Source organism: Colius striatus, chromosome 8 (genome assembly GCF_028858725.1).
Source record: "Colius striatus isolate bColStr4 chromosome 8, bColStr4.1.hap1, whole genome shotgun sequence".
In the NCBI taxonomy this organism is placed as follows: Eukaryota; Metazoa; Chordata; class Aves; order Coliiformes; family Coliidae; genus Colius; species Colius striatus.
In genome coordinates, this window is record NC_084766.1 from 1716755 (window position 1) to 1740363 (window position 23609).

General features: G+C 40.3%; 1 protein-coding gene across 6 annotated transcripts in view; it reads right to left on the reverse strand.

Moving 5' to 3' along the window:
• USP54 (ubiquitin specific peptidase 54) overlaps nt 1-23609 on the reverse strand; it is a 94431-nt gene that overhangs the window by 61516 nt on the left and 9306 nt on the right. The window contains exon 1 of one of the 6 annotated variants that reach the window (XM_062000909.1): nt 8836-8921. The exons of the other annotated variants lie outside the window; for them this stretch is intronic. The gene's annotated coding sequence lies outside the window, so the exon portion shown is untranslated. Of the gene's footprint in view, nt 1-8835; nt 8922-23609 lie in introns of those variants that run through there. 6 annotated transcript variants of the gene reach the window in all.

A 23609-nucleotide genomic window follows, 5' to 3' on the forward strand; every position in this document is an offset into this window, starting at 1 on the left:
CTGCACAAGTGAACTGGTGAGGTTCCTGCAATCCGTGTAGTTAAAACATGAAGGATATTTTCTCCCAGGAGGTGTTGATAACCAGGAGCGACATGGAGCCATGTAACAGACAAAAAGGCAAAGGACTCAAAAGCTGGCTTCAGGTCTGATCCCTTAGTTCTGAGTCTTCCAGTTGCAATGCAAATTTAAAAGGAGGGGTTTTTTTCAAAGAGCAATTATTGCAGGACAATTCCTGGAACCATCCTCTGTGGTTCAAAGCCAGTGATACAGATCAAGGGAAAAAACAGCTTGTTCAGAAAAACAGCTTCCTAACCCCCAAACCTCCCATAAGCTCAGTTATTCAAGCTCAGGAGCAACATTACTACATGATTATTCCCAGACTCTCTTACAGTACAGCTCCAGGACACTGGCCCCAACCGCACTCAGCATCTATTTGTTCCTCTAACATAGGCACATTCATAGCACACAGGGGCGTACTGTATATCCAAGACAAAAATAACTTTAAAGAAAACTTTGGTTATGTTACAAAAAACAAAGCACAGCATTATATTGTACTAGGACTGAGAGACAATGTTAACAAGCAGAATCAGACTGAAATATAATAATGCTTTGGACTGCACAAGATACTGAAGGCACTATCCCCACCAGGGCCATTTACCCAACAGAAACAAGGCAAAAAGGAAGCAGCTGGAATACAATTAAATAGGTTTGCCTTCAGAACAATTCAACCTTGCAGGATAGAAGGGGCTGAGCCAAGTTTTAACTATGTCTTTCCATAATGATGGAGTTTTGATGAGATAAAAATAGCAGTCAGGACAAGAAAAGAAAAAAATACAGCAAGGGCATACATAATAAGCACTGTTTTACCTCATGATGCTTTTATGTAATTCTTAAGAAAACCATTTAGATTTATGTGTGCAAGTTTCAATAAAACAATTTTCAAAAGTGTACTAATACTAGCATAATTATAACCCAAAACAGTACTGTGTTCAGTAACCACACTGGGCTTAGAACCTGCTCCACAGCTGTGTGTGGTTAAAACAGTATGTTAGCTCTGTAGCACTCTCTCCTCAAACAGCTTGCTTCAAGGAAACCAAACTACTCAAAAGCACAGTTTGCAACACCAACACAGACCTGTTCCAGGCAAAAGCAATATGCTAATCCTCCTTTTTATCTAACAGAAAGGACTACCTAGTCTTCCAGGTGTCTCACACCATTACTTGGATCAGCAGGTTTCCTGCCAAATATCCATACAGGTCTTACCAACATTTAGCACCTCATTAGTTCCAGTGGCATTATGTCCAGGGCTCAATGACCTGAGTTTGGCAAGCACTCTTGCACAGAAAACACTTGTCTCTAAGCTCCCTTCCCTCACATCCCAAGACATGAAGCATGAAGCATTCGCCTTTCTTCCTCAGACACAAAGACCACATGGATATTGCCGTGACTCCACTGATTTCCTTGCTGAGGTGGTACAGGCCAGGACTCATGAAATGTCAGGAGTAGGTAAATCAGTAATACCAAGGGGTTTATAGTACCAATATTTACAAATTCCTGTTTGCTTCAGCTTTGGTATCCATCATTTCTGAATTCTCTCTCAGCCAAAAAGCTGAGAAATGCTAAATGCTGAAGCGCTTCAGGTGACCACACATACTTGAGTAACTGCCACAAGTACAGATCAAATTGTGGACGTTTTCAAATAGCTGCTTTGACATCATTTTACAGTCCCACAGCAGGTGGATAGAGACTAGCAGTTACTTGTCTAAACAACATCCAGTTCTTCAGCACTTCAGTGTGTAAAGCAAGCATGAAAACTATTCCTAGAAGCTCCCTTCAAAGCGAGATCATTTCTGCTTCCACTACATTTAAAATTAAAACTTTTTTAACAAACCCATAGAGCAACAAAAGACATGTTTTCCTACCAAAACAAATCCCCTGCACCCGACAGAAAATAAGATTTCACTCCCGCTGCTGACAGTCAAACAGTTCAGACAGCAAGCAGGGCTCCATGCCCCGAATAGAAGCAAGGTGACACATTCCCAGCTGAAGCACAACAGCACTGCTGTGCTAACAAAAGAGAGCTTTGCCAAACACACCAGCTAAGCATCTGACTCACTGACATCAAACTAAGAAAGAATTCAGAGCAATTACCACATTTCTGCACAGAACAGGAAGAAAGGAGGAGGACAAGAGTTTCCACTCTTCCAACGTTTCACCTAAATTAGGACAGCACAACCACCCCCAAACAGCTCTGGTCAAGTACTGCATCCCTTAGGGCTACCAGGATCTGACAGCAATACTAGCAATTACACTGCCATCCACATAGCTGCCCCTGCCTTAAATGAGGCAGGCAAACCAAGCAAGATAAAGCAACACAAACAAGCTTGGAATTTCTCTCTCCTTTCCTTGCTTGCTCTTCTGCTTTGGTTCAGAGATCAGCAATCTGTGAAGCAAATGCATTTGCAGATAACCCTATCTATTAGCAGCATGTATGCCTACAGCATACGTTCACGGCTGGCAAGATAGAGAGAGATTGTCTGAGAAAATGACAAAAGCATAAGTTACAAAAAATGGAGAAACAAAGTATAGATGACAGAGAGCTGCAATAACCATTCTTTCAATACTGAAAATAGTTCTTTTCCCAATGTCTGCAGTCATATGATTTCAGCTTCCTTCTGCTGTTGCAGATCATGTAGCTTCCCACCCAGCAAAGGCTATGCTAGCCCTTCCCTTCACCTTCGAATAATTTTGCACCACAGCACTCCTACTCACAGAGCTGTAAATGTCAGCACATTTGGTACAGTTAAATACCATAAGTTTGTCTATGTGGAGAAGTTTGTCAGGAATAAGTGTGACATGGTTAAGATGTAGTTTCTTGACTGCCTTCAGTAAAGAAGTTCCTGCCCACCTTGCACAGATCATTCATTCCTTTCCTCATCCGACGCTCTGTTCTGCAGATGGCAGCTTCTGTAGGACCACATTACAAATTGCATCATGAAAACAATCTCAGTTAAAAATAACCAGAAAATAAAAGTATTAAGTGAGCTAGTTTTATCATGTCAGTTATTCAGAACACAAAACAGTCCTGCAGTAAGCAGTTTTAACTGGCACACCACCAGCAAACAACAAGGGGTACAGAAGCAGAGAAATAGCAGTTACAGCAGCTTTTTCTGTGAGCTTTGCCACCAAAGCCACGATACCATGCAGATGTACTAATTCCTTGCACAGGTAACTCAGCATGTTTTATGATGCAGCTATGTCAACCTGTAGCTGCTACCAGGATGGATCCATCCACCGCCACATGCACCTTCTTCTGCTCACCTTATGCTAACCCTGGGCAGTCTGCAAAAGGAGTTAGTGTAGGGCAGTAAGTCAGCAAAAAACAACTCTATCAACAGAAATAAAAATGACAGGGTTTTTTTGATCAGCTAAGCTCCTTTGGGATTCAGAAAAGCAGGCCTGGTGAGCAATGCCTCTTGACAGTGTGCTGAAGGTAGATTCTCTTAGCCAGAAAACAACCCTGCCCTGCCATCTGTAGTCAGATACCTGTGTGGCAATCGGGAACACCGACTCAAGGTGTGGTTTTCTTGAGCTGTGGGAAACACCAGCCTGTGCCAGTCTGTTTACTCTCTCCAGCCTCGCTCTCCCATTGCTTTTGAGAATTGCACTGAACCAGAGCCAGTTGCGTGAGCCACCTGAAGCAAGAGCAGACACACCACACAACTAAGCAAGGAGAGAGCAGGAGCACCCAGCTGTGACCCAGCAACCCACCCAGCCCTTTAGTGAAGCACTGCCACAGTGAAACTGCCTTACATTAACATCACACTGCACTCCAGGAAAGATCAGTTTAAAACAACTGCTGCAAATTAAAACCCCTGGTTAATCTTTTCTACTTTTTTTTTTTAACTAAGTGCATTCTTCTAGGACAGTGGTGCTTAATTTACAGTATGCAACCCCTGGAGTTTTAAGTTTTAAACCAGATGTTTGCCCCCTTCATTGAAAACTTTTGAGGTCAAAGAAGTTATTTCTGTGAAGTAGATACAGAGCAGTGGCCAATAATGTGGGGATTTTTTGGAGTGTGGGAAGGGTGGAGCAGAAACAAGAGGAGCTCGTGTTTCCACATCATCAGTGTATTTTTTCAAGAGGAGGGGAAAAAAGCCAACAAAAAACATAATCTAACAACAACCTAACAAACTTAAGGGCAACATGTTCAAACATATTAGGCAAACACATATGCTGTACTCAGCTGACCTTCTCCACATGGCAAGACAACTGTTTAAATACTGTCAGAGGGCTGGGGGGGAAAGTACAGCAAAAATCTTGATTTTCCTTTGTCAACACAGCTTGCTTTGGTTAAGCAGACACAGCCTTAAAGTTGAATGGACCCATATAAGGAAAACTGGTAAAAAAGCCACAGTGCATTCTCCCTTACCATCTGAGCTACTCTTTTATCAAAATCCAGTGCTTTCCTACTAGCCTGTAGATTACAACATGAGCAAAAAGGTTTTTTGCCATTTCTCTGTATTTCTCAAGAATACCCAAACATACTATTGCTTCAGTAGTTACCAACTGAGAATCAGAAATACTCTTCAAGACTGCAGAGACTGGCTAACTCAGAGTTTTTATGCCCTCCACCCTTCTTCAGCCTCTCAGCTGCTCACACTCATCCTTGCACAACCCTTTCCAACATGGCAACACAAGCACATTTGTGTGGCCTCAGAGACAACCTGGTTGAGGTAAATAGCGACCAGGTGGAGAGACAGGCCAGGGTAGTCTGAAATCAGATCTGTTCCTGCATCTTCTCTACATCACCCCACAAGTATTTTTTGTGTGGAGATGCCATGGGCCTATAGTCTACACTAAAATCTACAGCAGCTTTAAAATAAGCTTAGGAGCAGTGAAATGGAAAGGATTCCTCTGTATATAAAGCCTAGTCTCCAGCTATCAAAAACTCCATTTCCAGATCTCACTGTTTGACAAATGAATCTGCCCATTTACAAATTATAGAGTTAAAAGAGTTTGTGTATACAAATAGTTTGCATATGTACTCAGTATTTTCTAGTTCACTAGAAAAAGCTGTCTGACTTTTCCTACGTGTACGTAGTACAAGGCAGAGTGCTCCTCATTGAAACCAGCGCTGCTTTTGGCAGATGACTCAAAACCAAAAAAGAAACACAGGGAGAAAAGCAAAGCATTAGTAACATGAACACATCATTATGAACACATCCTGCAGGAGTTGGACATTTTACATCTAGGAACTTCAAGTCAGCACTTCAAACTAGTTTTACCTGTAGTGCTGGGAGGTCTGGGTGTCTACAAGAGCCAGGGTTTAAAGGTTACCAAACACACAGAGAAACCAAAATACCACTATTTACCAAAGAGGTACTCCTCCAAATACCACAAATAACTGCATTTCTTCTTGCTACTACACTCCTAGAACAAAAAACAAACCCAGAAAACAAAGACAAGTAGTTCTACTGCATCCATGTTCTCAGTTACTATGAAACACAGTGCACAGCCTTTAATTAATCTTTCTTTTTGTAACTTCCACCTCAGTATGCAGACCAAAGCCAAAAGAATGTTTTATAACTATCATATCAAAAAGAGATGGCAAAAGGTCTTACTGACTACAAGTAAGGTTAGACATGCACAAAATTAGATTTCTTGGTCAAAGCATGAGCACATTCTTTGAATGAGTGTGATGGCATGCAGTGCCCAAAGCCACAGACAAGTCTCCTGCCACTTGTGCAGGTGGGGCAGACACACACACTGGTTTATGCCCTAAAAGGCACAGCAAAAAATTTGTTTACCTGTGGGAAATGGGATTTCCTGTGTTTTAAATATGACTCCAAGGCATTCAGGATTTAATCTACCATTTGACTAAGTTGATAACCAGAAAATAACTTTAGCTATGTGCAGCACACACATGGCCCTGGATCAGCATGACTGGAGTGATAAATCCATATCCACTTCTCGCAGTGTCATCGACAACTTACGTAATTTTGTGGCCCTAGATTACAGCAACCAACCTGTAAACCTCGACACATCAGGACCTTACAAACGAAAGGCTTGCAAGAAAGTCTTGAGGAAGATTATGCAAGATTCCTTTATCTGCCTGCATCAAAATCAATTTTTTTTCAGACTCTTATCTAACATTAAAAAAAAAGCAGATGACAGGTCGGAGCTGGAAGATTGACTTTGGAAATTAACTTACATCAGTATGAAACTAAAATGAAAGTAAGCTCACAAGAAAGTTTTCCCTACCTATATCCATTTGCCCCTGCTGATATCCTAGTTCTTCAGCTTTATTAGTTCACTTTTGTATCACTTAATTTAACAACAGAAAAAAACCAGATCACAAAGCCACAGTTAAACGAAGGTAATGAGATTCATATATTTTTAATCTTACACCACTTAAAATTTCCTGCACTAATTATTTTCCATGGCATCCTATTTTTAGTGTCTGTCCTATGACTGAACCTTGGCAGACTGGCAGGCAGTCAGGATGTTTAACACAGAACTCCCAAGAGCATTTAATAAATCCATACCACGACACTGAAGAGCTGAAAACAAAAGTCAACAACACAGGTGATTCCAGGAATCACCCCAGTCACTGGGGGCAAGGGCAGGATAAGGAATCAGTATTTTAATACACATTTTATTTCACAATTCATGAAAACCCGCCATTACAGAGAGGGGATGTAACAGCACTTCTTATGTTATCTTTCTTTCCACCTTGCAATGTTTTCTAATCATTTCATTATAACAGCCACTATTTCTTAATACTCCAAGTACCTACAAAAGTTGTTGCAGATGCTTAAAATCCAGTGACTTATTCAATAGTATAAACAATTACACATTATGAAGGTTACTGTTTCACAGTCAAAGAGATGAGACTGGCTTAAGATGTTAAAACGTTAACAAGGATGGTAACAAACAGTTAATGACTTCCAGAGGAAACAATGAGCCACTGGCCAAAAACCTATTGAAAGTCACATCCATCACAGTAATAGGTGCTGTAATGAAAAAATGTACTTAGCAGTTAAAGAGATTTGCAGGTAGAAAAGTAATTGACCAGATTTCACCTTATAGTCTAATCCTACTATGTCCTGGATTATTTACTTGTTCACCTTCGCCCACTGTCCTAAGGCTGCACTCCCCTTTCGGACTACAAATCTGCTTCTCAGAACACTGGTGACTCTCTGCGTAAGTATGTGAAAGAATTGTATGAATTCAGCACTATAGTAATGTGACATTCACTCAGATGCTCTTCTCCCCCAGGTGTGAGGCACACACAAAGCACAAGTATACATCGATATACCTAAATATAAGGACTCCATTGGTCTTAAACCATGCTACACAAACATACTTCACCTTTTTAAAAAGTCCACTTTTAATATCACTCAACTAGGATGATGCATACTTAAAGACAAAGGCCATTGCAGCCCATCTATCCATGCAGGATGCCCACTATGAAGAGCAATACAGAATACCAAGTAGTGTATGAACATCAGCAGCTAAATTTAGAGAGCAAAAACATCATCCACTGCATACAGATTAGATCGAAGCACTATCAAGGCAATACATAAAATAAAACTGCAGAAAGATGGATTCATAGGTGTGCATTCCACACCAAAAAACAGCAGTAACAAATGCATATGGCCATCAGTATTTTTCATTTTAATGAGGAGTTGCTCCTGCTCTGTAAATTTAGAGACTATATCTACTTTGGAATCTAATGAAGAAGTGGGAGAGATGGACCTCTACAATTCAAGACTTCAAAAGGAAGTCAGCCTACATTACTAGCGCAAGCATACCAAAGAAACCTTCCTCTATTAAAGAGTCTAGCCTGATAAAGCTTTATGTTACTTGGCCACATCCTTCTGCTACCCAGAAAATGTCAGAGGCTGTCCTGGCAACTTTATCTTCATGTGGCAATTCCTTTGAGCAGGTATTTTTTTGCCTCCATTATTTATTTCTGCCAATTTTAACTTAGTTGGTGAAATCAGAACACATTAGGTCAGAAATTAGAACTGCAAATATAAGTCTATTTATCATGGAGATTCAATGAATGTTCAGAGGAAGGTTTCAACATCCTCTCTAAACTCTAGTTAAAAAAAGAACCACCAGCAAACAAATTAAAAAAACCCCAAAACCCACAACCAAAGCCATAACCAACGCTTTGCCTTTCTTCATCAGAACTATCAAATGGAATTCCTGTGCATATGAAGATTTAAGTGGTGTAAATTCTATATGGGCTTGCACATTCCTACCCAGCTGGCAAAGGGCATAGTCATTACTCTTCTCCATCTAAGTGTGCTAGAATCACTGGTAAGGGAGGGAGAGCAGCTGTAAGACACTTTACATTCCTCCTGTACTCTGGTGTTTTGAACCGCCTTGATTTACCCAACTATCACGAGTTAAATTTAACAGATCATCTTCCATCAAGGACAGTAGGTACGCAGCACAATTCATCACCATGAGAAAACAGAACAACTAAGGCAGTATCTGGTGTTGCTTTACTATCTCAGCAACAGCTTAAACAACTGAAATGTAAAACGTTAGGTATACCTACACAAAAAACAACCCCGACACCTCAAATCTACGTTTGCAAATAATTAACCTGCATCCAGCACATTTTCCTACTCTAGAATGCCGAAGGAGAAATCCTTTCATTGGCTCACACAGCAGCCAGCACACCACCAAATATACCGACACCTGCTGCAGCGGACCCGCATTGAGAAGCAGCCCCCGCCCCCCGCTCCCGCCACCGGGAACCAGCTGCATTCCACACGCCGCTCCCGCCCCACGCCCCCCGCACCCGCACTCACTGACCCGCGGGTCGCGCCGGGCCGGGCCCGCCCGGGGAGCGCCGCCGCCCGCGCAGACACCCGCACACCCGCACACGTGCGCAGCCGCCGCCGCCCGGCCCGCGGCGCGGGAGCAGCAGCCAGCGCCCCGCCTCCGGCACCGTGACGTCACCGCTCCGGCCGCGCACCTCATCCCCGGCCAGGTCCGGCCTTAAAGGGGCGGCGGCGGGACCGGGGCGGGGAGGTCGCTGCCTCCCGTGCCTGGCACCGAAAACGGTTCGGAAGAGGCTCTCTAGCCCTCAAATGTAGTACTGGAAAAGCTGCATTCCTGAATTCGGCGCCGGGTGCATGGAGGATCGCTCCTCCTAACACACACACCCCGAGAGACAAAAGCACACCCCTTATGCACAGCTGAGAAAAGCTCCTCGCCTGTTACCCCTATCCAATACATACGCGATTTAGGGGGACGTTTAGCATGGTTTGAGGGGAAAGCTGAGGAACAGTCACACATGTTTAGCATGTACTCCTTTCAGCTCATTATCATACTTAGGGATGTCAAAGGGAGGGTAACTGTAATATTAATTTCTCAATTAATGAAGCAAAGGCTCAGTCTGGACATCGTGGCCTTGCTGAAATTGATTTGAAGTTGTTTATCTGCTCTGTCCCACGATTTATAACCAGAATGTAACAGTCTTGCCACCATCAGGCTCCTTCCCTTGGCTGCTGCTCATGCTGATTTTGCAGCCTCCCACTCGAGGGTGTCTGCACAACAGATTAAGCAGCACTGGCACTCTGCATACTTTAAACCCTTCCCTTGCAATTCTCTCACCCTTCACCACAACTCAAAGTCCAAATCTTGCTTGTAAATGAGGAGGGGGCTACAAGAGTCTTAAATCTGGTATCATATAAGCAACGAAGAATAATATACACATGTTGTCTATCCTGGTAACAAGCCACCAAGGGGAAGGTTGCCACTCGGGAGCAGGCAGCTGCGCTCAGGTAACACCCAGGGCCTCCAAGCCTCCTTGGCCACCTCCAAAGGTGGAGGCTGGAAGCAGACAGGCCACTTGCATGCTGCCTGAGGCCCTTCAACACCTGCTGGGAACCTGAGGAGAGCCACACTTGGCCCTCAGCACCACGGCCTCTTACTCCAGTGCTGCCCTCCTCTCTCCATAGAAAGTTATCTCAGGGCTGCTGCTTATGTAAAGGAGAAATCAATCAACTTACCATGGCACAAAACTGATAATGGTACCATCAACATCTGGCAAAGCAGACACACTCAAATGCAACTGGGAGAGATGAAACCATTATCACTATCCTCTTCCCTAATCCAAATAAGTTGTCTCCTTACCCTGCTCAGTGATGCTCTCTCCCTAAGGAAATGTGCTGTAGGACAAGAGACCTTTAAATCACTAACTGCATCACTTCCATGCAGCTGGGAGAATAGCATGAAATGTGGAAAAGAATTAAACAGAGGATACAAACACTAACGTTTCCTGCTCAAGAAGCAAATTTGAACAGAAACACAGTAGTTCCTATAGTGTGTCACCCTCCCTATTTATATCTAATCCATACAGAAAACATCGCATTGCCATATTCCCAGTCATGCAGACACGTCAGCCTCACTTCAGCCTCGAGGAGGTTGCTGGGAATTCTAAAGCTGCTGCCATGCAGGCACTTTATCTCTTTCACCACAGTTAGCATAAAGCTACCAGTCTAGACCGACTACTGGGATTAATTGCCATGTCCTCCTACTTTCAGGGCCACTTCACACAAATCAATTAATCTCTGTCTGTTCCAATTCCTCATCTATAAAACACTGGCAAATGAGACTTACTTTCCTGATTCTCATCTATGCTTTCAGTCATAGCTCTTGCTTTTAGATATCAAAGATGAAATCATAATGAGAAAAGTGTCATTTTTGTCCAACTACTATCACAGAGGTTTTACATAACCTTCTGCAGATATTTCCAAACAGTGATTTGAATCTACAAAAGTCCTCCTTTTTGTTTGTTTCCATGCATTAGTCCTGCCATCAATTATACCAGCACTCATAAACAGCATCTGCCCTTTGGAAGTGCAGCATTCAGACACAGCATTGTGGTTTGCACTCAGAAACAAGCTGAGTTATGCTATAACACAACCTATTTTAACTTCATACACACAACATTTTGCATCTTGCTTTAGTAATAAGATACCACAGAAGATATATTTATTGAAACACCCAAATTACATCAAACTCTTATTTTTCCCTACAGAGATCATTCCTTTTCCCTCTCCCCGGTATTTTTAGATATTCATATATCTAAAACCATTTTCTTCATGTTTAGACCCCCTTTTTTTCACCTTAATTTCTGAGTATTTGTAAAATCTGTGTTTCCGCTTTACTGAGGTTACGTAAAATTCCCATACTAAATAATCAGGCCTATCTTTTAGAAAGTGGTGAATTCCATATGTTTCCTAAAATGGAATTTCACATTCATACTGCTCTCAAAAGGCACGTGGGCAGAAGTTATGTTATTTTATTTAACTACTTTAAAACAATTGGTTTAGAGTATTCTGAATTAAATTGATATTGATGGTTCTGTGATATTGATGGTTCTCTGATTCCATAAACACCAGTGCTAAACACTTTTAGAACTAGGGTTTCATGCTGTCAGCTCTCTAGGCTATTACTAAAACATTAAAAGATAAAGTTTTTGGCTTTTTCATCTTTCATTCTAAGGCGAGAGACAGCACAGAAGAATCAAAACAAATATATCTACACTATAATTAAAAAAGATACTGTCAAAAGCGAGGTTGGCAGTTCATTGGTGCCAATTTCAATTCAGCATCTCATTTGCTAAAATGTTAGTGGCAAACAAGCAGTGGGATTTTATTTGACAGCATCTTTAGAACAGATTACCTTAATTATTGATATTTAAATGCCACATTTAATACTCAATTCAAATATCCTTTTCCCTCCATAAAAACAATTTTAATCACTTTAAAATGTCACATTTAAAAAAAAAAAATCCCCTGAGTTGATTGTTGTCCATCCTGTTTGGTGCCCTTTTGATCACCGAGCTCCCACCCTTACAGAGACGGCTGCACAACTTCAGTTGGAGCCTGGAAGTCAGCTCTTCACAGCTGACAGATCGACTATTGTCTGCAGCATGTTTGCAGTGCTATTGCTTATCCAGACTATTGTGTTGCCTTCCTGTTGCCTTTCCCTAGAACCAGCTATTAAATTAAACCAACACATTTACACATATTACCATCCAACACACTGCATATGCAAGACAATTAAAATTACAGCTCAGTTCTGTTTTGCACAGTGAAATCACAACAAAAACACTTTTAAACTTCATTTCATGTAACAACCACTGGATTTTTTTTCCAGATCTCAGTAGCCTAAATAAGTTCAGTGTCCTTTTAGCAGCCTACACAAATTTGATGTTATTTAAGATCATTTAGCTACCAAGTTTCTAACATAAGACAAACTGCATTTACTTCCACTGCAACGAGACTGACAGTTCAAACTCCACAGTCAAAGTGGGTGTATTCATCTCATAGTTCATGTTCAGGCATATAAAAAAACCTTGCACTGAAATACAGGAACAGAGTAGCAGAGTTTAGCGTGGTACTCTGTGCTCAAGAAAGTAGAAAGACTAGGAGCCTTCATTTTCCACACCAATCACCTACAGTATTTTCAAACAACAATGATCTTACAATAAACATGAGCCACATCCCATGTTGTAAGCACACCAGCACCCAGTGCTGTGTTAAGCCTGGATGGAATGTCCTCCACTTCTCTCAGAACTGAAATCTTCTACTCACAGTTCAGACTCTGAAACATCAATAAATTGCAAATTTGGATTGCAATTCTGTCTTCGTAACACCACACCTTAATTTGCACTTGTCAATAAAGCTTCCATTATGTATATTAATGTTGCAATTCTACAAAGAGACAAATATTAGGTACTTTAAAAGGACATCCATAGCCTAATCCAGCACTGCATGGTGAAAGGCATCTTTACCAAATGAAGCAAGGCAAAAGTAACTTGTTGGTCAAGAGCAAGTTAATGTCTTTGTTAAGTACAAAAAGTGCAACATGATGTAGCATAAACAATAAGACAAGTACTCTGTGCTTCCTCAATAGATTTACAAGAGCAGCTAAGCAAGGTAAAAGTCCAATTCCATGAAAAACTAAATTATTTAAGGCATCTGTATTCCAGCTCTTTAAGAAAAAAATAAAGCCACGAGTTTTCCAATCTACCTATGGCTTCCAACAGCAGCAAGATACAACATGAAATTATCCACTGACCAACAGCCCTCTGCTGCTGTAGAGTTCGTTGCTACTCAGCCAACATAGGGGAAAAGCAGCACTCTTGACCTAACCTGGAGGGCTGGCATGAGCTCAGCATTCAGCTTAGCAGCATCTCAGCACTCCCAAACCCCAGGCGCTCTGAACTAGCTCATTTGAATCACACCAAATGTTGGTTTTGCCTTGTATACCCAGAAGCATCAGTACCACTTAGAGCTGGCTGATGAGGCTGCAACATCTTGCAACTTCTGTACCATAGTATGTCTTTATTATACATTCCTCCTACACAGTAGTCTCATCCTTCCAATTCCAGTGCTACGTGCTATTGGCATTCTCTCAGAGACTTAACATTTTTGGCATGTTTTTGAAAGATTATTTTATCACCAGGTGTTCATCAGCAATGAACCATGTTACTTTGCATTCTACTACAGTGCTTCTCCTGTTTATTCTAAATGCCTATATCACCTGCTAGATTCATAAGGCTAGCCCTAAATTTTCAATTTAAAAGCAAGAATTTCTGTGTCTGGTGGTTAAAAAAAAGTACCAAATATGACCAGGAGAAACCTGAGAGTTCTCCCATATGATTTTGTCTGGAGATCTGAAAGGTAATAAGCAACATTTAAATAACCAATGTCAGTAATAACTTCCCTTGGAGATAACATGAACATGACCACCCAGCTAGGAAAGCAAGCTACATCATGAAGGAAAAACAAGAGAGAATACAGCATTTAACACAAATTCTCTGTCAGATGGAGAAGTAAAATAGTAAGATGAGAGGAAGCAGTGATCTAGCAGAAGAGAGAGCAATTCAGATCATCCCCTCACATCCAAACGAATAACAAACATAACTTTCAAATAACCCTGATCCTTTCTGTGATATGCAAAACAAGTCTCATCTCTTAAAAGCTCCAGAATGTTTCCCTGCAGGCTGCTGAACCCCTAGAGTTTCCACATCAGATATCTGTCTCGCATTTAAAGGCTGCTCACCATCTATCATCCAGTCATCAGCACTTCCAGGTTCCCTCACATAAACATCTCAAAAGGGCAAAGTAAGTAATAAATAAATAAATGGGAAAAAAGAAGGCAAAAATGTAAAGTGGAAGCAGCACACAAGAAGTTATTAGAAAAAAATACTACAGCGACAGAATTTCCTTCACAGTTATCTAAACAAACGTCCCATTAGTAAGTGGTTGAAGCTGTTACCAACTCCACTCTCAGACACAGAATTCAGGTTTGGCTGGCTACGCTGTACACAGACTGATGGCTTTGACTCATTAAATAAGTGATTTCTCTTTGAGCAAATAAAAACTAAAATTGCCAAGCAAGGTAATTTCCAAGTGCCATGATTTAAGACGGATTTTCCAGGGTATAGCAAAGCAAAGAGACTCCAAGTATGCTAACAACACATGGCACAGCCTCAGGTAACTGAGGCCTGCATGCCTTTCTCTGTGGAGAAACACACACTGGAAATTGGGAAAGATTCTATAAACAAAACAATTACCAACAGTACACTCCTTGTTTTCTTATGATAATAATATGTTGAGTCCCCAAAGTGCTGGACTGACAACTGAAGTCATTAGGAAAATGAGAAAGAAATAAAAGTCAACTACTGACAGGCCTGTCAAGGCAATAGGAAAAGTGAGATGGAAATCCCATGTAGTATACCTAGTACTTATGTTCTGAGGTACCAACAAAAGCAAGATGAAAGCTACCGAGTTACAGGATATTAAAGTGGTAGAACTGGCCATATGGAAGCTGCCTGCATCATCATTTTGTCTAGTGAATACAGTCTCAGGGTAAATTGCCTCCATGTACAAACTGTTCATTTTTTAAGCAGCAACGTTCCAAAAAGTCTATACATACTGTTCATCAGCCTTAAAATATTCTTGTCATTCAAAATGCAGTTAAATAAAGGAAATGCCTTACGAGGAACAACAGTTAGTTATCTCAGGAACTGCTCCTTTGTTCCTGGTCCAAAACCTAATCTGCATTTTTTGTAACAACTTAAAATCATTTGTCTTGCCCTGCCTTTAATGGATGGGCCTTACTTCCTTGACAACTTCCTACCATCTTGAAATAGCCTACTACATACACATGCAGAGAAAAAATTATGACTTCCAGTTCTCTCTTGAGGGCTTGCATGCTCCCCCCTCTCCCCCGTTCAAATTATTCCAGTCTTCACTAATAGAGCCCACACTCTAGACCACAAGCTATTTGATTACTCTTCTCTCACCCTCCGTTCAGCTGAGCTGTATTTTCTCAGGGCAATTGCCCTAACCAGACAAAACACTTAACTGAGGACTTACCTGTAGATTAGAAAAGATTCTCCTGTATGTTTTACAGCCTATACTCATATTTTTATTCCTCCTGATATAATGTTTGTCCATTTACAACATAGGGAATTCTGGAGAATTATCACCTAATTAATTGTTCCCTACCTTGTATGTTTGTATTTTATGATTTCTTTAAGTGCAGAACTTCAATCTGTTCCTATTTTTAGCTCCTAAGATTTTCTCCTTTATGTCAAAATAATTTTGTGGTCTTAAACCTGTGTCCTATACACACAGGTTTCCTATATTCCCTCCAGGTTTGGGGGGCATTTTTGATGAATCAATTTTGTAATCACATTCTATTCTCTCATGAAGGTCATTAACAAAAAGATTGAAGTGAAGCAGAATGAGTACAGACCAAACAGCCCGTGGCAGATCCACATTCAATATAACCATTTCATTTTGACAGATAATCATTAATAAGCACCCACTAGGCACAGTCATACAACGAGTCTTGCTCCTACTCTACCAGAGTTTCTTTCAGGCCATGTTTCTTCGCTTGTTTGTAAGATTATTGCATGAAACAGTGCCAAAGAACTCACTAACATGAAAATACTAACATTCACACTTTTCTCCTCAATTCACACACCTTATTGTCATGTTACAGAAGAAAATTAAACAGGAGTGACTATTTATTCTTCCTAAATTCATGGTGGTTGTCTCAAAGAGGCTCATACTTTGTGCAAGAACTTGTTCAAAGCGTGGAAGATACGAGGAATGTTCTGTAATTTCCTAGCTCCTTTTCCCCAACTTCTCCTTTTCATTTTCAAGTCTTCCAGCATTTCAAACAGCATCCAACAGTACTGAGATGGCTTCCCTCACTTCTTTTAACATGTCAAACGATGAATTTCATCAGGTAGAGCCTAATAACCTACCCAAGTGCTAAGACGTATGCCAAAGGCCTGTTGCAAGATGAGCTATCCATCTTTATACATCCTCTGTGCTATTTCCTTCTTCTGCTAATTGCTGCTCCCTTATAGTCCTCTTCTGCTAATGTTTTGAGGGTATTTTCTTAGTAATTATTTCAAGTACATCTTACAAAATCATGCTGCCTATCAAAAGCTGCATGTCACAAAGCCATGGGTGTACTGGCAGCTGGAAGCACACTGTGGTGAGGGCACCGGTGCTCCAGTGCTGCCTCTGGGAAAGCTCAACACCAGGCCCCACGAGAAGGAAGGGGTCCTTACTTCTAAAAAGGGTGACCATTTGTAGTTCAATGGCAATAGGGAGGAGACAATAACTCAAACAGAACTTGAGCTCTGCAATCCAGACTTGCAATCACAGCAGCTCAGGCAGATCAATTAGCAGATCGTTTGCAGCATATTAGCGTCGCTTCTGTGTCAATTATAAACCCTGTCTCTGTACAGCCAGCTAGGCAGATAGAGCTAGGTTGGACTGGGTGCTCACACTTGGTTCACATACTCACATTTACTGAATGAGGGATTGCAGATAAAAACCGGGATTAAGCCTGACACAGATGATCCTGCAGATACTGTCTCTCCACGTGCATCAGCTCTGATCACAGCGAGCACCACCACCAACCCTCTGTACATTCCTATGTTGTTGCACCATTACATTTAGAAATGTTACTTGCTGTCATTGCCCAAAATTAAACCACATAATAACAGACTCTGATTATAGTACATATATATGTGACGGTTTAAGATGTAAATGTTTGATTTTATTATTTTAAAATAGCAACAAAGAACAGGAAGAAAAAAGTTTAAAGACGTCAGCAGCTGTAGTGCAGGTCTGCTGATTTTTTGCCAGATAACTGATATCTAATTTTCTTAAGAGCATTGTAGGGTATTCACCGTGCTCCCAAATTGTTTATTTCCTTTCCACAAGAATTATACAATGATTACATAGAACTGAAAGCTGATCATTATCTTCTGCATACACTAAGCATACCCACAGCCTTCTGGCCCTTCCCTTGATTGAAAACATTAATCTTGTTATAAATATTGGACCAAAAGAAGTAAGATAATGTAATACAATTGTAAGTTAATAAAAAAGAAATAGTAGGATGCATAAGTGTCTCTAAAATTAATTAGTTCTGCTAAGATTACCCAAAGTTCATCTGACAATTGGTATCATTTTATGGCAATACTTCATAAATACCAGAGCAAAATGTAACAAATTTAACATTAGAAGAATGAAAATATTACTTGTGTAGGTTACGATGGCAAAGTTATACTTAGCTTTTGGGGATTATCTGACTTTTATCTAGTTAACAGCACAAATACTAATGTTTCTGAAGAAAAATAAAGTACCATTCTGGACATACTCTGCTTTGTCCACCACCGAAGGAGGTTAAAATACTGATTTATTATGACTTCACAAGATAGTCACCATCAGCTCAGCTACATAAACTGCTAATGCACTTCTAGCCCAATTACCCTGGAAGCAAAACATATTAGTATAAACCACCAGCAAATTAACTATATATACTCAAAGGAAATCACTGGCAATATAGTAACAAAAAGAAGTTTATATTGCAACTGCTCAGTCACTAATTTACACCTTACCATGTTTTTCCCAAGGAGGCAAAGCAATTTGCAAGGACAAATATTCAGGCTTCAACCAGTGGGATTTGGTTGGTTGGGTTTTTCTGTTGCCTTTTGCTCTAGGCACACTTGAAAAAAGATGAACGTTTTGGAAACTAGTAAGAATGTTACAAACGTTACTGTTCTTTTTATTGATCCTCCCAGCAATATTAAACACTAATACTAATCCCTATTAGATAGTATTTTGCTATCCGATTTCAAGCAGGCAGGCATCCAGTATATTGTGAAATAGACATTAAACAACAACTGTGTGTGATTAATTACTACAGCTCCCACAACATAATCATAATTCCAACTCAGAGATAAAGAACTTAACGTGTTTGGGAAAATTAACGTGGTAAGAACCACATCACCTTGCAGACGTGATCTGCACAGCTATTGCCAAAATTACGTTGATGCAGGTTCCTAATATTACCTTTAAACTTGGAAAGAAGCAAGAGCTCTCACATATCTAGTTCACTATCTGCTACATAATTAGTTCCTGTGCTGTCTTCACAACCACATGGGAATTCAATCCAAATACATATTTAGTTTAATAATCCTCTAACAGAATTGGAATAGTTAGTACAGTCTGTATTCACAATGCTTGTTTATGCTTAACTGCAAGCTCAGTTGCATCCTGTCTACATAGTCAGGACCCATAACAAAAATTATTACTGCTAATTAATCCATGCAAAGAGAAAGTCCAAACTATACAGGTGAGCTTGTGACTTAAGTCTGGTGTCTCTCTCTTGTGTATAGTATGCACACAAGTTACATTGGCAAAATCATCTGCTAACTCACAAGAACTCATTGAAGTTTCAGTACATTACATTGCATATTTTCCAAGAGCTCATGAGCACCACCACCAAGGGGAAGTTAACACATTTTACAACTATTTCTGTGAGAAGACAGACCATGTAAGATCTGGCTCCTCTTCTCACCAAACTCGGGATGTGACAGCACTGGAACAGCCAGAACACCCAAATTCCATTCCCAGTTCTACACTAACACCCTGTGACAAACCAAGCCTCTGTGCCCCTGTGTTCTGGTGACTTACAGTAACATGCCAAAGTCAATTTGTTGAAATATCTGGGCTGAAAGACTCAAAACAGAATTCTGGTTAAAAAAATCCCAAAAGAAAAAAAAACATGCTGGTTTCACCTAGGTTAGTCTGAAATGACAAACAGAAAAAGAATACTGCCTGCTTACATAGCAAAGACAAGAAACAAATCTTCATTTCTTTGCTGTCAGAGGAAACCTTATTCCTGTTCATCCATCGTGACAAGCAAGGGAATGGTGCCATATAAAGCAGCTGACCCTGACTCCAACACATTTAAGTCTGGGTAAAAACTACCTAAAATTTGACAGGGAAGGCTGGAATGAAGGCTGACATCATAAATACCCAGTGGAAACTAATGCCATAGGGGCATAATTTCATAGTATCAACCCACCAATCAGAAGGGATAATCTAAACCTAAAGATATTATTAAAGCAAAAATGTTGTGCCTATTCCTTTAAGTATTTACCAGTATACAGAACCCATCAGCTTGCTCTCCTTATTTTCTTCACCTTTAGCTTTGTCAATAGGCCAATAGGTTTGCAACTCAAAATTGCCTACTTTGAAACTGTAAAGCTTAAACTGATTATGAAATAAGAAGGTAGATCATATCCATAGCTCCATTTAAAAACATGCTTTTGCTTTACTGAGTACATTCAGCTTTTGCCAAAGTTTTTACTTCTGCAGACGCAGGTGTTTGTTATCCCTGCCTAATTTGGCACAGCAAGAATTAATCTAGAGTCCGGGCAAAGAGAGAAGTAGCTAAACAACATAGTGTCTCACTAAAAACACCTTCCAGAAGCAACCTAGAAAGCTATGTGATTGCATAGAACACAATGGGATCATTAAACACAAATACACTCCCAGCAAGGGCTAACCTCCCCCACAAAGAGCAAAGCTGCAGACACACACACTTCGGGTAAAAGTGCTATAAAGATGTGTGTGTATCGAGGACTGTAGACCATATGGTTCTGTACACAGACTTCACCGAGATCTTCCTGAGGCACATCAAATTAACAGGTATTACATGCATGGATTGTGCTTCTAAAGCTTGACTCTTCTACATAATTCCTGCCACCATATCCCAGACACATGAAGGCTGAACCAGAAAAGATACAGCAGAAGAAAACAAGATGAGTAGATAGTTAGGAAGGGAACAAGGATGTTGCAATAGAGGTCTTTATATCACCCCTTACCAATTACCACCAGAGTAAGAACTACACTAAGCAGATTCTCAGCCTAACTCAGCATGGTAGCTCATGATTTTCACTGAGATGGCCAGGAAGACCAAATTAAATGAGCAAACACAATATTAAGGCTCACAAATATTTGAAACAAACACACCAGAGTCAAGTTTTTATATCTTCCTTTGTAGTTTTCTTCTACTTAGTGCAAAGAATGTGAAAAAGATGAGTAAGCAAGCAAAGTCATTTGGCTTTATAAACACAGCAAATCTTGCAAAATTGTACACATGCAAGGCATATCGACTTATTCCACGGTCATTTAGATAATAGATACTGCTGCTTTCATTAGCATCCCTTGGAAACTTACATCAATTAAAAAATGCACCCTAATGTTTCACTTAGCAGTTCTACCTGATTTTCTTTTCTACTAGGCAGAGTTATACTTCTGATCAAAACATAACTAAATAGGCAGTTAAGTGACATATGGAACCTGGCATCCAGGTTCCATCCAGAAATCTGAAGGTATCAGTAAACGTTTTCCCATTACTTTGTTTAATGGGAATAAAAGACTCACAGGGCTAAAATTTAAACAATGCAAGAAAACAGGATTCCAGCTGTAAAAGCAAGTATTTCTAATCCTAGGCTGCTGCTTCAGACAGCAACATCCACTGAAGTCACAGAAATTCTCTCCTGGGAGAAATTTCTGTCTGCAAGAGAGGTTACTGTGGTTGTGGAAGCACGAGAACAGACATCATTGAAAAGAAGAGAAATTATAAAAATCCTAATGCAATAGAGGAAAAATTTCCCTAATGACTAAACAATCTCCAAAGCAATTTTGCCTTGAAAGTACACAAAGATGCCAGTATTTCCTCCAGGACATTAGGTTCCTTTCTAAAAACGTCAAATAGATGTTGGAAGTGATATAGTTTTCTTAATCCAACTCTCAATTTTCAGCACCACGATTTCACCGGGATTTCAAAGATCTCAGTACGCCAACGGTGCAAGAAGATAAACAATTAGAGGCGTTAAGTCCAAGTAAGCTTAGAGGAAGGCACTGGATTTGGCATTGCATTTCCCAAGGAACGTGCAGATGGCAGGCAAACACATGCACATGCGTCCCCTCTGCCACCAAATTCATAAATCAAGACATTTAAGTGAATGCTATCGAGGCAGAAGAATATAATTTTCCCTCTCTAAAGTAATTTGGATAATTATAGCCTGCAAATAGTACTGAACACTTGAAGGAACTATTAAGTAATTAGATGCTGCAGGTGTGCAATGTATTTCATAAAGACCAGACAGGAGAAAAAAAATGGACACATACATGTTTGACCATTAGCCCTTGCAGGAAGTTCCTGCTAACACAGAAAGTTGCAGGTGTCTGCGTTTCAAAAGCCAGGATTCAAGTGATTAGCTTTGTCTGCACTGATACGTGCAGTGCTCCATTAGTAGTGTTAAGTTTTTGCAAGATCAATAATCAAATCCTCTGTGAAATCTGACTGGAAAATAAAAAAGAATGGTTTTCCACAAGTGCATGGACAGAAGATAAATCCTCTATAGAGCAGTGGGAGTCCTACATATCAGCTACTTGCAAGCATACTTTTTCTTCAAGAGCACACTGTGCTACTATACCTTTTTCTTGTATAAGATGAAGGATTAAGGACAGCACTATTCAAGAACTAGTAAGAAAGAGCCTTCAGCTGGGTCACCTTTAGATGATAGGCTAAAAATCCTGGCTTTCATTAAAAGCGACTGAGGGTTTATTACTCTCCTGAAGATCAAGAGGTTTTCCACAACCTATTTAGAACAGTCCAAAGCTGGCCTTCACCAGTCCTTCACAGACTCAAGTAGTTGTTGGGGGTTTTGCCTATTTTTTTTTTCAAGAACAAAGAACGTTGGCAGAATTAAAAATGCATGACTACACACCTAATAGGAATGGGCAGAGGAAGCAAGATTCAAACACTATGTGCTAAAATTCTATTTATTGCCTGCAGTCATCGTGGGGGAAGGATAGATTTAATATCATTGCGGGGGGCAAGCTATTTCTTGAGCTGCTTTTCAGTTGTTATCAACTGTGTGCAGTCCAAAACAAGCAGCTGGATCTCACTTCAGCATTCACACTAGAAAGTATCACCAGCACCTACCTCATACCTAAGGAATTTGGCAAACTGGAGCAGCCATGCAGAACAGCACTACGCAGCACCAGCAGCTCTGCAGCAGTCAGGCCCTGAAGCTCGCCTTGAAAATTCATAAATGAAACCCAACTATCTGATCTTCCTCCAACACCAAAGGATCACACTGAAATGAAAAACAGGTATTTAAAAACAAACTGACCTCAGTTAAATCTAGGACCAGTTTCATCAAGAAAATATCACTACTAGACAAAGAATAAGATTTCATCCTCTCCACTGTAACTTTAAGTAGCTATTGAACTCTTCATAAAACTCTACTAACTAGACTACACAGAGGCAGAAATGATGTCAGTTTCTATGACTTTTCCTCTGACTCTGAAGACAAAAGGTTTTTTACAGAGTTTGAAATAAAATTACCCTGAAAAGATTTTCTTTTCCTTAATCTAAATGTATCTTTCCTTTCATCAAAAGGACTGAAAAGTAACTGACACTGCACATCTTTGAAAAACATTTATGCAGTTCAGTCTGCTTAACAGCTGACTGCAATTACACACAATTTATTTTTGGCCTCTTTCTGTCTTTGTTTATACCAGTTACCAAAAAAAACAAATGAAAAGAAATTCCCAAATCCAACAAGTTTAGTTGAAGCACCCAGCTCAGCAATAGGCACACTGTAACAGTGCCTTGGTGACCTCCTACTTAAAAGCCATGTCAAACTTTTCTGGTAGGTCTTAAGTTAGAGTCTCGGCTTTATCACAAGAAAAAGTACACTGGTCCCTTGCTCAGACTCTTCTTATGTGCATTATATCTAAGTTATGCTATGTCATACCAACTGCTAGATTTTTCTCTGGCTGTTTTGTAATACATGGCCAAATCCTCTCTTTCTTGCACAAAAATGATGTTTGCTTAGTCAAGTTCCTCCACAAATTTCTATTAAAATTTAGAATACAGAATTTCATATTTTGGTACAGTCCTCTGAGGAAAACGGCATCATCTATACTAAATCTTCCCCAAAGCAGGAGTTAAACTGTCCATGGCCTCAGCCACTTCTAAAGACAACTGGACAGCAACTTCTCTGCACTTCTTTTCTTCCCAAGCTTGTGCCTCTAATTCTCCAGTTTCATGTGATGACATTCTTACTGGAGGAATTTTCTGAGCACTTCAATTGTTCAGCTCATGTAGCTTAGAACAAAGAATGCTGAAGAAGATGAATGTGATCAACAAGCAAATCTGAATTACAG